This window comes from Erythrolamprus reginae, chromosome 4 (genome assembly GCF_031021105.1).
Source record: "Erythrolamprus reginae isolate rEryReg1 chromosome 4, rEryReg1.hap1, whole genome shotgun sequence".
Lineage (NCBI taxonomy): Eukaryota > Metazoa > Chordata > Lepidosauria > Squamata > Dipsadidae > Erythrolamprus > Erythrolamprus reginae.
In genome coordinates, this window is record NC_091953.1 from 120,026,405 (window position 1) to 120,043,995 (window position 17,591).

The following is a 17,591-nucleotide window of genomic DNA, read 5'->3' on the forward strand; positions in this document are numbered from 1 at the left end:
AAAATTCACAGGTACAAATTTCAGACACACATACATTTGACAATTCAAAACAATGTTCTTTATAAGGAAAATTCACTTAAACTAAGCCCTCTTTTGGTATAGAAAAGAGCACTGGTCTCCAAACAAACTGGTAATTTGTACAAGTCCCTTATCAGTTCTGAGATACTTAGCTTGCAGCTGTGAGGCAATTCACAGTCCTTCTTTCACAAAGTGAAACACACTTTGCCCTGGTTTAGTTTCAAAGCGGGGAAAAATCAGCACACAAAAGGTCAAAGTCAGCAAAGCAGTCATGAAACACAACGATCAGATAATCCTCCACAATGGCCAAACCCACAGGCTGCTATTTATAACAGCCTCACTAATTACCACAGCCCCACCCAACCACAGGTGGCCTCATTTTCTTTGATAATAATCTCTCACTTGTTGTTGCCTATGCATCGGTCTCTGCATGCGTGGCTGTATCATTAACTCTTGTTCTGAATCCAAGGAGGAGATAGATAATTGATCTCCTTCTGAGCTGTCTGCCACACTCTCCTCCTCCCTGTCACTCATGTCTTCTTGGTCAGAGGAGCCTTCATCATCAGATTCCACCAGGGCAAAACAGGCCTGCAGCATGTGGATGTCTCCCCCACATCCACAGTCCTTGGGGCAGGAGCTGGGCCAGAGCTAACCACAATAATATTCATCTTGTTCGGAGCATCAGGTAGATGCTCTTTTAGCACAATTTTATATTAGAATAAGTGAAGGGCTGCAAAATTATTTACTACCACGTGTGTGTGTCTGAAATTTGTACCCTTGAATTTTCAGGAGGCTCCTACCAGAGAGCCCAGCAGAACAGATGGTATATTTTGGATGTTCAGAAATAGTGAGGGGAATTGTATCCCTTTGAGGCGAGGAGAAGCCAGGCACCCTAACGTTAACCCTTGACTGAATAAAAACAAAATTCTTCCCTTTACTTTGCATCAGCAAGATGCTATCAGTTCAGAGCACCATACGCTAGGAAGGATTTAGATCAAGTGGATTTCTGATAGCCATATCTTTTATGCAAGTCCATTTTTATATATTGCTACTTTTAACCCAATCAATCAATCAATCAATCAATCAATTAGAATAGAACTGGAAGGGACCTTGGAGGTCTTCTAATCCAGTGTTTTTCAACCAGTGTGCCGTGGCACAGTAGTGTGCCGCGAGACATGGTCAGGTGTGTCGCGAAGCTCAGAGAGAAAGAAAGCAAGAGAGAGAGAAAGAAAGAGAGAAAGCAAGCAAGAGAGAGAGAGAGCAAGAGAGAGAAAGAAAGCAAGAGAGAGAGAGAAAGAGAGGGAGGGAAGGAGAGAGAGAGAAAGACATAGAGGGAGGGAGGGAGGGAGAGAGAAAGAGAGCAAAAAAGAGAGGAAGGAATAGAAAGAAAGAGGGATGGAGAGAGAGAGAGAGAGAAAGAGGAAGGAAGGGAGAGAAAGAGGGAGGGAGAAAGAAATAGAGTGAAGGGGAGGAAGAGAGAGAGAGAGAATTTTTTTGTCCAAACTTTTTTAGCGCCCCCCCCGCTCAATGTGCCCCAGGGTTTCGTAAATGTAAAAAATGTGCCGCGACTCAAAAAAGGTTGAAAATCACTGTTCTAATCCAACTCCCTGCTCAAGAAGCAGAGCCTATACCATTTCAGACAAGTGTCTGTCCAGTCTCTTCTTTAAAAACTTCCAGTGTTGAAGCACCCACAATTTCTGCAGGTAAACTGTTCCACTGGTTAATTGCTCTCACAGTTAGGAAGTTTCTCCTTAATTCCAGGTTGCTTCTTTCCAGTGATGAGCCCCACCTGGGTTTCTTGAGACACAATAATTAAAAGCAGGACATTATTTCTTACTTTAGATAACAGAGGCAGAAATTTTGGATTTAGCTTCCCTTTATCATCTTTCCGATTTACCAATAGTTTTAAACAACAACCCCAGCTTTGTCTGGCATTTTGCCCAATGTTGCTGCAAAATTCTTTTAACTAGGGGTTTTACTAGACAGTGTTTAAATAGCAGTTTGTTTTATGGCGCCTAATATGCTGAGGAAGATCCTTTAGGAGTCTTGAAATATTCATGGGGCTGAGCCATTGCAATCACTCCCTTGTGTATCTTCTCATTTCATAGGAACTAAATAAAAAAGCGGTTCTTTGGGTGTCAGCAATATTGGGAACCTTCAAAAGCAAACTTTTTGCAAAGAAACTCTTGCTGGACTTCTGAAGCTTAAAGTGAATCTACGTAAGTGCTGTGAAGATCACTCACACTGTAAGAATTATTCAGTATCAGAGATTGTTCACAGTGGTTGGTCTAGTCGTGGAACATAATTAGATCCATGTCAAGTATCTGCAAATAAAGATATTGGGAACCAAGGAACTCTGAGTTTTGTTTATTCATAAACTATAGTAGAATTTTGTTAGGTATTCCTTTATGTATTTCCTATTCAAGTTATAAGGAATCCTTTAATTAATTTAGCAGAAAAGAGCAAATTGCTTTAGTAAAAAGTGTATTTTAAGATATTTAGACTTTCTTTTTGAATGTTTAATGTAACAAAGAAATATTATGTATTACCGTATATACTCGAGTATAAGCCGAGTTTTTCAGCCCCAAAAAAGTTACAAGGAACTCAGACCAATTATTAGTGGACAGAGCAGGGGTAAAAGGCTACCGGTCAGGCGGGGGTTACCCTTACCAGTTGCTACCAGTATGCTCTCTGCAGTAATGGGCAGCCAAAATTATTACTGCCACACTATGGGTGTGGCTTATTTTGTGGGTGTGGCTTGATGTTCACGTGACTGGGTAGGAGTGGCTTGTTGGCCATGTGATCAGGTGGGAGTGGATTGAACGATCATCAAGTGACAATTTGTTTCGCGTTTCCCGTGCTCTCCTTCCTGGGTCACTCACTGCCTCAGGCTGGATAGCTAGGTGAATGGATACCAATTAGCTGTTGAGGAAAGAGGGAGGAGGAAATGGGGTCCCTGCAACTCCTGCCAGTTCTGGTCGTCCTGCCACTTTCCGAGGAGGAGGAGGAGGATGGGAGGGTGTCCTGACTGCTGCCCACCCCTGGCTCTCTGGGACCGTCATGGACACCGGTGGTCCAGCAGATGAACATTCACCCGTCGGCATGAGATTTGGCTTCTGCGCATGCACAGCAAGTGAAATTTTGTGTGAGGATGCTCTCGTTTGAGAGATTTTGCCGATATTTGGTGATTTCTTTGCTTCCACACATGCGCAGAAACAAACCCCCCACAAAAAATAGGCAAAATCTCATGTGCGTGAATGTCCTCACAAGAGATTTCACTTGTGGGCATGCACAGAAGCCAAATCTCGTATGGGCGTGTGAGCGCTCACATCAGGAGCATAGAGATGCATGCGCATCTCAATTTCCGCTACCGGAACCCTGATCCACATTGTATCAGGTGCAACCCCCTACTGCTACTAGTCCAGTCCAGTTCCGGTGTACCAGTAGCAGCGGCCACTATTGGTTTAAAGAACCGGTAGTAGCGGCAGCACGAGACTCCACCCACCTACCCAGATATCACCAAGTGTTGGCTATGACCTTTAAAGCCCTACATGGCATTGGACCAGAATACCTCCGGAACCGCCTGCTACCGCACGAATCCCAGCGACCAATAAGGTCCCACAGAGTTGGCCTTCTCCGGGTCCCGTCGACCAAACAATGTCGTTTGGCGGGCCCCAGGGGAAGAGCCTTCTCTGTGGCAGCCCCGGCCCTCTGGAATCAACTCCCCCCACACTCCTTGTCTTTTGGAGATTAGAACTGCCCCCACACTCCTTGTCTTTCGTAAATTACTCAAGACCCATCTATACCGCCAGGCATGGGGGAGTTGAGACACCTTTCCCCCCAGGCTTTTTTATATTTATGTTTATGTTTGGGTATGTATATGTTGTTTGCTTTTTTAAATATGATAGGGTTTTATGTGCTTTTTAATATTAGATTGGTTTTTCGCTGGAATATTGTTTTTATTATTGTTGTGAGCCGCCCCGAGTCTTCAGAGAGGGGCGGCATACAAATCTAATAAATTGAATTGAATTTTTTTTAACCCTCTGTGCATGCACAAAGCCTTCTGCGCGAAACGTGTGATTCTGAACCGGTAGGGAAGGTAGGTAGATTTAACCACTGGATCAGAGAATATTTGGAATGGTGGTACACACACATTCAAAAAAAAAAATTCTTGGATCTCAGGCCCCCGCAATAGATCAAGGGAAATTTGTTCTTTATCTTTTAACTTTTTAGAAATTGATTTATATTCTGGATTCTTTGGAAATAATATGGTAATAGCCTAGTCATATGTTTATTATAGATTAGAACTATAATAGAATAGCAGGTGGTAAACAAAGCATTGCTTTTCAGACAATTCTCAAATAAAAGCTGCATTGGCAATCCGAAGCTTTGGGATCACTTTTATTCATAATAAACTCCGGAAGAATAAAACACATTCTTTTGTAACCAACCTTAAGCTATACAAATTATTCTTTTCAAGGCAATTCCAATGCAGGCAATTTCAGGAGCTTGGAATAAATAAAGTCCATCTCGGGATCCAACTATCCCGAGCCCATAATTAAGATTCACTTTAAAAAGATATTTGAAGGGATGTTTTAAGGCAATTTTAAACCCAACTAAATTAATTGCGAAGGAGTGTTTTTCACAGACCTGAATGAAAAATGTTGGTTTGGAGTCTTATTTGGCTTACCTGACTAGCTCTCAAAACAGTTAACAACCTTTTGAATGCAAAGCACACATATATATATATTTAACCCTGCTGTTCTGTTCGGGTCGTATGTGACCCGAAGCCAAGTTTGAGTCCCTGTAAAAAATTTTCCCTGCATATCTGAAACTTGAAATTTCATGACTATTCATCATTTCAGGGGTTCTCTCTATGAGAATTTTTTTTGGAGGGTGGGGGGCTTAGTTTTTGCTGGGCAAAAAAAGTCACAAATCTTCTGTTCCTGGGTCACCCTGACCCGGAACGAAAACTCTTCATTTGCAGTGCTTATGTTTGGTCTTTTTGAAAGCTTTTTTCACTTGGAAAGTAGTCTGAACATTTCTGCACACAATGATATGAAAATTGAAATGAAAAAAGTAAATCTTATTGGTTTATTTTGCGGATATAATGCACGCCCCCCCCGTTTTTGTGAAATCTTTTTCAATTTATGGATAGTTTTGCTTGCAAAATGCATTCTATTTTACTAAAGTTGGTGTGGGATTGGTAGCTTGAACATTTCTGAATATAAGAAAAATATAAAGGAACTGAAAAAAATGATTCTTATTGGTTTTTTAATATCAGAAATAAGGCCTCCCCTCCCCCTCAGCTGCTTGCAACCATTTTCACTTTTTATTTTTTTATGCTCCAAATCCGAAATATTCTTTAAAATCTTAGGCATTCATTTACTCAATTTAACAATGCTGATCATCAAAAAATATTTTTGGGGTGGTGGCTAATTGTTTTCTGGGCAAAAAAAAATCATAACTTCGAGTCTGTTTCTGTTCGTATATGACCGGACCAAAAATAATTTTTTTAGGTACTTGAATTTGATCTTTTTGAAAACTTTTTGAAAACTAGTTTGAACATTTATGAACATAATGATATGAAAATTGAACTGGAAAAATTGAGACTTATATTTTTATTTTGATCAAAAATCCCCTCCCCCCATCCTTTTTGAATTTCGTATCAATTTCTATTTTTTAAGGCTACAAATCCCTAAGGAATTTTCCCCCAAAAGGTTTGATATACTAAATTGAACATTTCTGAATATAAGAAAAATATAAATGAACTGAAAAAAATGGTTCTTATTGGTTTATTTTTGCCACAAAAGGGCCACCCCCCACCCCCCGGCCTTGCTATGTCCCATTATTGTCACTGTTTATACATATTTGTCTAGAAATATTTGGAATATCCTTTTGAAAATCAACCACATTGTAGCCAGAGAACTAATTTTATGAAACAAATCCATTTTACTAAAAAAAAGTATGTACATTTGAAATTAACAGCATAATTTTTATATAAATTGAAATAATTGAACACGGGGGGAGGCATACATTTATGTGCAAAATAAACCAATATGCATCAATTTTTCCAGTTCAACTTTCATATCATTATGTTCAGAAATGTTCAAGCTACCAATGCCACACCAACTTTAGTAAAATAGAATGTATTTTGCTAGCAAAATTATCCATAAAGTGAAGACTATTTAAAAAAAACGGGGGGGGGCATGCATTTCATCAACAAAATAAACCAATATGCATCAATTTTTCCAGTTCAATTTTCATATCATTATGTTCAGAAATGTTCAAGCTACCAATCCCATACCAACTTTAGTAAAATAGAATGTATTTTGCAGGCATAATTATCAATAAACCTAAAGAAAATTCACAAAAACGGGGGGGGGCATATTTATGTGCAAAATAAACCAATAAGGATTAATTTCTTCAGTTCAATTTTCATATCATTGTGTGCAGAAATGTTCAGACTACTTTCCAAGTGAAAAAAGTATTCAAATTGACCAAACATAAGCACTGCAAATGAAGAGTTTTCGGTCCGGGTCAGGGTGACCCGGGAACAGAAGATTTGTTACTTTTCTTAAACAGAACAGCATTAAAAAAGCATAATACTAACCTAATCTAGCTATTAAATATATAATATTTAACAAGTATAATAATCTAGCTATTAAAGATTATGGGACAATGAAAATAGCAATAGCAATAGCACTTATATACTGCTTTACAGTGCTTTATAGCCCTCTCTAAGCAGTTTGCAATCTGGGTCCTCATTTTACCAGTTTCAGAAGGATGGATGGCTGAGTCAACCTTGAGCCCGAAAGAATTGAACTGCTAAACTGCAGGCAACTGGCACTCAGCAAAAGTAGCCTGCAGTACTATATTCTAACCTTTGTGCCAACATAGCTCATGTATAAATGTTTAATTCCCCCAAATAAATGTTTAATTCCCCTAAACCAAATGAGATTATGAATGTCTTTTGGATACATTAAAGCAATTTATTTTAAGAAGCATGCAAATGAGAACTTTAATATATAGGGGTTTGGTGACCTATGTTATTTTATTGCTGGCATCCTAACTTGCAACACATAATATGTAATATGTTTCACCAAGTTTCTGTGCTGAATCCAAGGAGGTATGTGCTAACCAAAATAGAATAAATGCATGAATACTCTGTGGAAAAGTGTTTAAACAGAACAAAAGTCTGCAATTAATTAATAAAACAATACCTTTTTACATGTGGGAAAACATTTTAATGGATTAACTTTCATGTATCAGTGATTCTTAAAACTGAGTGTGTTATTTTCTTTGACTATATCTATTAATATCTATGTGCATCCCCAAGCAAGCAATTTTCCTATCATCTTATCTTACTAATAGGCCAATCCAGGTGTTTTTTATTATCTAATTGGCACCCAGTTGGGAGACAGAGTAAAATATTAATGCAAGGCATATCCAATTTAGTATTCTGTCAAAATGGACCCAATATAAGATACAGTATATGCAATTTAAGACTTAACTGAACCACTCATGTTTAATAAAGTTAGTTTAGTAACCTGGAAAATAAAATAGGTCTTTTGACAAATGCTGATTTCATTCAGTGGATTTTAATCATTGTGTTAAGAGAAAAATTGAGTTAACAAGGATGCAATTTTAGGATAGTAACTTTATTCGTTTACAGTGAAGTTTAGCTGTTTGGGTGAAAATTGTTCAACTCTTGACCAATTTAAATGAAGAATGGAAAGTTTAGGAAAATTAACTCACAAGTAATATATCTTGGCCTTTGCTTTATTTTGGATTCAATGAGGATGAGGAATCAGCCTTTGGAAGTAGCAAATGTCCAAATTTCTGTGGCCATTGCTTAAAGAGATATTTATTAGGTGTTATCTATCAGCAATCCCACTCAACAGAAAATGAAATCTGATGAGTTGGAATTCAGTAGTATCTAATGTTATTACAACTGTTATTTCAATAAAGTAACCATAATGGCATCAAAAATGCCATGAAAGCAATTTGTGTTAAATATGTGTGTGTGCGTGTTTTACTATATGTGGAATTGCACATTGACCCCACATCAATAAACAAAGCATAATCCTCCAGTTAAAACACAAGCTCAGGATTGCAGAAATTTAGAGTCAAATCTTCATTCATCCAAGACACTCTTTGAAGTAAAGGGGCAATTGTTCTTTTTTGACTTAATTTATATCAATGGGATGTTGTGGAGGAATAAACAGATGAAAGTTACTACAAGTCATTACCCTGGACCTTCTCTAGAGGAAGGTAGGATAGATGTGCAAACTGATAGTAAGAGAAGTCTGCTGTCCGGATATACTACAAATAACGTACTGCTGAAGCAAAATTTATGCATGAAACCAAGAGAATAGAGCATGATTTATATGTCCATTTCCTTAACGCATTTTAAGAATGTTGCCATTCTCTTCTGTAATTATAGCACATTGACCAGAATATTTAAGATAATCACCTTTCAGATGTCCGAAGAGAATTTCAAAGGTGTGTTTTATTCACCATAAGAAAGATAATGCCTTAATGCATTTTTGGGAATTGCAAAGTGGAGATTGAACAGAGTTACAATACAAGCAGTATTAGGAGATGGACTACTAAAGTGAACTATTTCAAATCCCACCTCAAGTACTGGTATATTTGAGCTTAGTTACTGGTATATTTTCAATATTTTATCCATTCTTTCATAATTTTCTTCAATATGGACATAGATACTTGAGGTAGTTCCTTAATATCAACATAGTTCCACACTTTCCACAATCTCTAATTCAACACTAATGTACATATCATCTTTTAGATTAGGGGTGGTCTTCCAAATATTGGGAACTATGGCCAATGATTGATTTATTGATTTATTGATTTATTTGATTTGATTTGATTTGTATGCAGCCCCTCTCCGTAGACTGTGAGATGTAGGCTGTGAGAATTGTAGTTTAGCAACTTCTTGAGGATCATACAAAGTCCAGATTGCATTAGATTATTATACACAATTGCTTTTTATGTGGTCTCATTCTTTTGAAAATGTTTGCTTTCTGAACTTTACTAGACCTAGAAAGCAATTAAATACTTTTAAGCAAGCCTGTAATCTTAATGTGCAGAGGAAATCAATTTTGCACTCTTCACTTTCTCCAGCCCAGAAATTCACTTAGAATTCAATTTCACTGAACAATAACAATAAAAGCCTAAAATACATATCTTTACTTAGAGTGTTATCTTGTGCAAGCTACAATTTTCCAAAGGCTTCTATGAAACCCTTTAGTCTGCCAAACTGCTATGCAGTGTTGGATAAAAAATGTTAGGAAATCATGCCAAGATTACAAGCTAATAGTTAAACTCTTGCGTCCCACATGTATGGAATCAATTACATCTATGCTTAGTTGATTAATGGATGAGGTTCTCCTGCTAGGAAGCTGCTCCTAGTGTTCGCTAGTTTGTATATATACAGTAAAAGCCAATGTGGTCTCATTCTTTTGAAAACGTTTGCTTTCTGAACTTTACCCCAAATCCCCCCTTGCCTGCCCCTTTTCTTTGCCAGATCTCCCATCCAAAATCCCCTCTTGGAAAGGACTAGTCCAACCCCACCTCCACCCAAGCAGGAGATCCTATCTACACCATTTTTGACAGTCTCTTCTTGAAAGCTTCCAGTGATGAAACTCCCACAACTTCTGAAGGCCACTTCCATTCCATGGGTTGATTGCTCTCACTATCAGGAAATTCCTCTTTATTTATAAGTTGAATTGCTCCTTGTTGAGTCTCCATCTATTATTCCTTGTCTGGCCTTCAAAGGTACCTTGGAATATAGTTTGACTCTTTCCTCTCTGTTTGGGAATTGAAGTCCACCCCACTTAAAGGATGCTGGCTGGAGAATTCTGGGTAGAGAACCACTAGGAGATCTATTTTAAGGTGGGGGAAAATGAGGGCACCCCAAAGAATATACACCCTAAAAATTAAGCTGCACTACCTGAATGGTGCAGGGATCTCTCACATCTTCCCCATTGCAAACAGGAGATGCAATTTGCAAAAGTGGATCATGGCATTGACAAATAATAAAAGGGATAATGAGTCACCTTCAAAGATGCCTCTCCTAAAGTTGACAAGTCCACATTGTTTATTTCCAAACACCAATTTTGTCTTCCACCACTTCGTTATTTTTTCTATAACTATTCTAATGTTTCTACTGATATTTGTCAATATTTTGTGGCATAGCTGAGTTGACCGCCCAGCCATAGCTCTGAGTCCTGTTGCTTATTTTTCAGCAGGTGCCCAGGAAATCTAACATTTGGCAAAGCCCTTGTTGACCTAGGCAATCCACTATATTTATTTATGTATTAGATTTATATGCTGTCCTTCTCCGAAAACTTGGGGCGGCTCACAGGATACAGTATAAAAAAAAAGTTTATAAAACAAGTCTAATACTATGAAAAACTACAGCTAAAAACCCAATCTATTAATCAATCAACCAATTCAATCACACCAAGCATCACATTTATTGGTCAGGGGGGTCTAGATCTAATTGCCCCAGGCCTGGCGACATAGGTGAGTCTTAAGACTCTTGTGGAAGGTGAGGAGAGTGGGGGGCAGTGCAAATATCAGGGGGGAGCTGATTCCAGAGGGCCGGGCCCCCCACAGAGAAGGCTCTTCCCCTAGGCACCACCTAACAACATTGTCTGGTTGACGGGACCTGGAAAAGGCCAACTCTGTGGGATCTAATCGGCCACTGGGATTTATATCATTTTATTTTGTTTTCTCACTATTGTAGAAAGTTAGCATCCACCCCTCTCCTAGAGGAATGAAATAGTTTATGAAATATTAAAAAGGAAGAATATTATATTTCCCTAAAGGGAGAAATATGCTCTTGGAGACAAAAGGAAGCCCCCACCTTTCATAATAGCCTCCATCAGATGTCAGCATTTATGGGATAAAGAGAAAGATACCTCTATCAATAAACAAATATCCTCACCCAAGATCTAACAAAAGTAGAGTTAATCCTCAGCAAACAATAGGAATTGCCCCAAATGCCTTCATTACATCACACTCAGAATCTTCAACCAAACTTAGCTCAGACAAATTCCTAGGATTGTACATGGCCCCGTAGAAGTCTGACAACAGCCTATAGCAGTGTTTCCCAACCTTGGCAACTTGAAGATATCTGGACTTCAACTCCCAGAATTCCCCTGCCAGCATTCGCTGGCTGGGGAATTCTGGGAGTTGAAGTCCAGATATCTTCAAGTTGTCAAGGTTGGGAAACACTGGCCTATAGAATACATGACGTTCAAGTGCAAATCCCAAGGGAAGGTATAAATACTCCCCACTCCCAATTCCATGTGTTCAGCTGCACCGTAACCATGTGCTCGGTGGTTCTGTTCATCATTAAATCATCTTTCCAATCAGCCTCCAGGTTTCCAGTGTCTTTCTCCTGGCTTGGAACTGAACCAGATTGATATTTTTTTCCAACACTATATTAAATAGGTTAGTGAATACCTTCAGTTTGGTTTTTCTGCTAAGGCTTGGATAAAATATGCAATACAACGTACTGCTGTATAATTCAACCTCATCAAGGATCAAAAGTCCCTTCCTCATGACAAGGGGCTGTCTTCAGAGTTTAGCATTAGTGACATTTAATAATTGAAGTTGTAACTAAGGACCTAAGAATTATTAAGGTTCTGTAGCATCTAAGAAGGCAGATTATCATTATTATGGTTCATCACATAGTCATTCTGATGGGTATAAATCCAATCAATCATTCAAATGTATATTTAACATAGAAGTATCCTTTCCAAATACCTACTTAATTTCTGGTCTCAAAACAGGTACATAGGTTGGGCTCTCTACTATAAAGCCCTTCATGGCACTGGACCAGAATATCTCCGAGACCGCCTTCTGCCGCACGAATCCCAGCGCCCGGTTAGGTCCCACAGAGTTGGCCTTCTCCGGGTCCCGTCGACTAAACAATGTCATCTGGCGGGACCCAGGGGAAGAGCCTTCTCTGTGGTGGCTCCCATCCTCTGGAACCAGCTCCCCCCTGAGATTAGGATTGCCCCCACCCTCCTTGCCTTTTGTAAACTCCTTAAAACCCACCTCTGCCATCAGGCATGGGGGAATTGAAACATCTCCCCCTTGCCTATGTTGTTTTGGTGTATGATTGATTGTGTGCTTGTTTTTTTATATATATTGGGGTTGCTTTTATGAATTTTTTAACCTAAAACTGTAGTTTAGATTGCTAAATATTAGATTTGTTACCATGTACTGTTTTTGCCATTGTTGTGAGCCGCCCCGAGTCTGTGGAGAGGGGTGGCATATAAATCCAATAAATCTAATCTAATCTAATCAGTTATTAAAATTTGTTTTTCCTGGTTAAAATTAACTCTGGCAGTATATCAGGTTTAAGACGATAGAACAGCTCTGATTTAAAGTAGCGTAATTTTAAATGCGTTCTGTGGTGATGTAGCACTGTTCTGGCTTGGGAGAAGAGAGAGTTATTCATAAGTTGCATGGTTGTAAATCAATGAGATTTGAGCCATTATTGCAAAGATAAAAACAAAAGCCAGAACAATTGACTTCAGATCTCTATCTTTCTCCTGAATCAGTGAGAAATGCATTTGCCTGTGGCACTAAATGTTAAAAATTCAATACTTGGCAAGATATGATACATTTCGAGAAGCAGGACAGGAATGATAGTTGTAGAAGCAGAGGAAAATCAGAAGGATTCAAACACCAAAGAGCAAAATGGACATTTCTCTCATTTTTAACAGATTGAAAATTGCTAAGGGATTTGTTAAACCACTCCTGCTATCACAAAGATTAATCTAGGTGGCATTTTTCATAGTGCACTATAATACTGAGATTTTATTTTATTTTTTAAGAAAGACAGTTGGGGAATTTGTAAAGCTAAAAAAATCCCCAAGTCATAGTGAGTGCTTTTTGTAATGAAGATGACTGCAAGTAGAATTTATTCACAACACCAGAATGAAGTGTAATCTAAAACAATAATTACACACCCCTCACATCCTGGACATAAATAATTTCAACTCCTACCCTCAAACCGATACCATAAAGCACTGCACAGTGGAACAACTAGACACAAGAACAGTTTTTTCCCAAATGCCATCACTCTGCTAAACAAATACAGTGATACATTGTCTTACGAACTTAATTGGTTCCGGGAGGAGGTTCGTAAGGTGAAAAGTTCGTAAGACGAAACAATGTTTCCCATAGGAATCAATGGAAAACCGATTAATGCGTGCAAGCCCAAAATTTATCCCTTTTTCAAGCCAAAGCGCCCGTTTTTGCCCTGGTGGGATTCCCCTGAAGCGCCCCTCCATGGGAAAACCCATCTCCAGACTTCCATGTTTTTGCAATGCGGTAGGAAAATCCCAGGAGGGGAATCCCAGGATCGCAAAAACGGGCACTCTGCTGGCAATGGAAGTCCGGAGGTGGGGTTTCCCAGCAAGAGAAGCCTCAGCAAAATTGCACCATTGCAAAAACACGGAAGTCCGGAGGTGGGGTTTCGAGGACATCCTTGTTTTTGTGATGGTGAGATTTCTCTGAGACTTCCCTCTCTGGTAAACCCCACTTCCGGACTTCCGTTGCCAGCGGAGCACCCGTTTTTGTGATCCTGGGATTCCCCTGAGGCTCCACTCCATGGGAAACCCCACCTCCGGAATTCCGTGTTTTTGCAATGCTGTATGGAAATCCAACTGGCAACGGAAGTCCGGAGGTGGGGTTTCCGAGCGAGGGAAGCCTCAGTGAAATCGCTCCTAGGATTTCCCTACAGCATCACAAAAACGCGGAAGTCCGGAGGTGGGGTTTCCCATGGAGGGGAGTTTTTGTTGTTTGGATCCTTACGATTTATATTGACTGGTTCCTAATATGATTGAATTGTTTATTTGTACCCTATGACTATCATTAAGTGTTGTACCTTATGACTCTTGATGAATGTATCTTTTCTTTTATGTACACTGAGAATATATAAACCAAAGACAAATTCCTTGTGTATCCAATTACACTTGGCCAATAAAAAATTCTCTTCTCTTCTAATGTTTGGGCAGGTTACACCTGGTTTATTGACAAAAGTGGACCCTGCCCTGGTGGAAAAATGTTAGGAAGGCAGAAAAATCAGATTGGTTGAATACAAGTTAATGTCTTATGAATAAAGAAATACTTTTGGTCAGAAAAGAAACAAAAAAATCCACATTTTCTGTCATTAAGAATGAAATTAAGTAGAGAACAGCTGGTTCTTGAACACAGGGTGAAATTAATGTAGGAGTATTGTGTGAAATTCTGATTACCATATTTAGGAACTGTATTAAAGAGACTGAATAATTGTTAGGCTGCTGGAGCAGTTTCTCTATAAGAAAATACTGCAACAATTGGGGAATGGGCAGCTTTGAATCAGGATGGATAAGAAGAGAATGTGACGTAGCTATGTAAAGTCATGAATGGCCCAGTTAATGTGAAGAAGACATTTTTAAAACTTGAACTCATATCCTGACCTAAATTCAGGAACACTAAGCTCACAAAAAATAAATATTGTGGAATTCTTAGCCACTTGTAATGACAGTCAATTTTGGTGTTTTTAATGATACTGGGTATGTTCATGGTGGATCAGTCTGTCAGTGATGATGTCTACTTAATAACAATAACAACAGCAGCAGCAAAAACAACAACAGAGTTGGAAGGGATCCAGGAGACCACACACTACTTCAGAAAAATGGTTATCCAACTTCTTTTAAAAACTTCCAGTGTTGGAGCATTCACAACTTCTGGAGGCAAGCTGTTCCATTGATCAATTGTTCTAACTGTCAGGAATTTTCTCCTTAGTTCTAAGTTGCTTCTCTCCTTGATTAGTTTCCACCCATTGCTCAGATGCTTTGGAGACTAGGTTGACTCCCTCTTCTTTATGGCAACCCCTGAGATATTGGAACACTGCTATCATGCCTCCCCCGGTCCTTCTTTTCAATAATAGACATATACAATTCCATAGACCGTTCTTCATATGTTGTAGCCTCCAGTCCCCTAATCATCTTTGTTGCTCTTCTCTGCACTCTCTGCACTTTTACTTAAAGGCAAATGTTTCCCTGTCCAGTTGTGCCTGACTCTAGAGCGTAATGCTCACCTCTGTTTTTTGGATCAATCATCAATGTCTAAAAACATTTTCCATGGTCATGTGGCCAGCATGGCTATAGGCCAAAGGAATGTGGAATGTATTAAAGTTGGTTGCAAAATCAAAACCAGAAGCACACACAGATGACTGATTCAGCTGGATTCCGTAACTTCTTTATAAACACACACACACACACACACATTAACCCTAACCCAAACCCTTGACGTGAGTGATGTCAAGTTGGCCACCTTTAAGCCAGTCACATGACATTTAAGCCACACCCTGGTCACATGATCGTCAAGCCACTCCCACCGGGTCACATGGCTGGCAAATAAGCCACGCCCACAGTAGTAAAAATTTTTTTGCAGTCCTTCACTGGTTTAGTACCTCCTAAATTATTATTATTATTATTATTATTATTATTATTATTATTAATAATAATAATAATAATTTATTTATTGAATTTGTATGCTGCCCCTCTCCGCAGACTTGGGGCAGCTAACAACAATGATAAAAAACAACATGTAACAATCCAATTTAATAAAACAACTAAAAACCCTTATTATAAAAACCAAACATACACACAAACATACCATACATAACTTGTAATGGCCTAGGGGAAGGAATATCCTAACTCCCCCATGCCTGGCGACAAAGGTGGGTCTTGAGTAATTTGTGAAAGACAAGGAGGGTGGAGGCCATTCTAATCTCTGGGGGGAGTTGATTCCAGAGGGCCTGGGCCACCACAGAGAAGGCTCTTCCCCTGGGGTCCGCCAAACGACATTGTTTGGTCGACGGGACCTGGAGAAGGCCAACTCTGTGGGACCTTATCGGCCACTGGGATTCGTGCGGTAGAAGGCGGTTCCGGATGTATTCTGTCCCAATGCTTTAACATGATTTATACCACCCAAATCATATTCAACAGGGGAAGTTCAGTAGAAGGGAACAACTGCTGCCCTACACTGTAAGCTTGTGAGCTCTCCAAACTTTTGTAGCTACAGAGCTCTATGGACTTTGAATCTGACTGTACTCTCTGTCCTCCATGTGCAGTTCAGTATCCCACCTCCTGTTCAGCTATGGTTCCTTTAATCAATTTACATAATGGCAGAACACTGATGATGAAGGGACCTAACTAATAAAAACAGACACACTCTCAGTTGAGCTGATGAAGCCAGCAGATGGGATCTTCTTCCTGCCTCTCCATCTGCCACTGCCAGAGCGAATGACTTTGGATTGAAGTTCCAGTCTGTGTTAACAAAATGCTGAATTCCAAGGACCGAACGACATGATTTTGCTATTATCCATAGACCATTATAATATGTATACATTAAGCTGGTGATGAGCAAGGTATAACTGCATCGGGAATTAATTCACTACCTCCGTTGTATCAGATTGTTTATAATGTCAGATAGAAGCAAATGAATTCTCAAATCCTTTGGCACAATCTGTAAACCTACCCAATCCATTAATAGAATTCGTCGTAAGATTTCAGTGGCTAACTTCTGCTGAACAGCTTGTTATTCCCTTATCAAATTATAACTGCAACACATTGTTCCTATTTGCTAATGCTGTGAAAAATATACATTTAAAGTGTTGGCCTACATGGCTTAGGACCAGATTATCTATGGCAATGTTTCCCAACCTTGGCAACTTGAAGATATCTGGACTTCAACTCCCAGAATTCCCCAGCCAGCATTTGCTGGCTGGGGAATTCTGGGAGTTGAAGTCCAAATATCTTCAAGTTGCCAAGGTTGGGAAACATTGATCTAAGGGACCATCTCCTGCTTCATGTATCCCAGGAACTGGTCATGTCCCACAGAGTCGGCCTTCTTCAGGTCCCATCAGCCAAGCAATGCCAACTGGCATGACCCAGGGAAGGGCCTTCTTTGTGGCAGCTCCTGCCCTGTGGAATCAACTACCCCCCAGAGATTCGCGCTACTCCCACTCTCCCGGACTTTCGAAAGGTCTTAAAAACACACCTCTGTTGGCAGGCCTGGGGCCTTTTGCTCCGGCCAATAATGTGAGAGTATGATTGTGAGGGACAAATTTGGTTGACTGGTTTTTAATGCCAATGGGTTTTGGAATTTGATTTTATCTTGGGGTTTCTTATATGCTGTATTTTTGTTAGAGGGAGTTATTTTAACATATTTCTGAAATGTTGACATCTTAATTGCATTAACTACTTCACCCCACTCTACCATACAATTACCCTCAGAAATCCCTTTCAGTAGAAAAAATAAATAATGATTCTATATAATATATAATAGTATTATTGATTATTGTTAATTATTAATTTTAAAGTTAATTGTTGAACCCAATATTTATTGTACTATAAGCAATAAATAAATTTAATTCTAAATCAATCTAAATCAATCTTGAATCTTAATCTAAATCTATATCTTAATGTATATTAATTAATCATTTTATATTGTTATTAATATTTAAATCTGCTGTA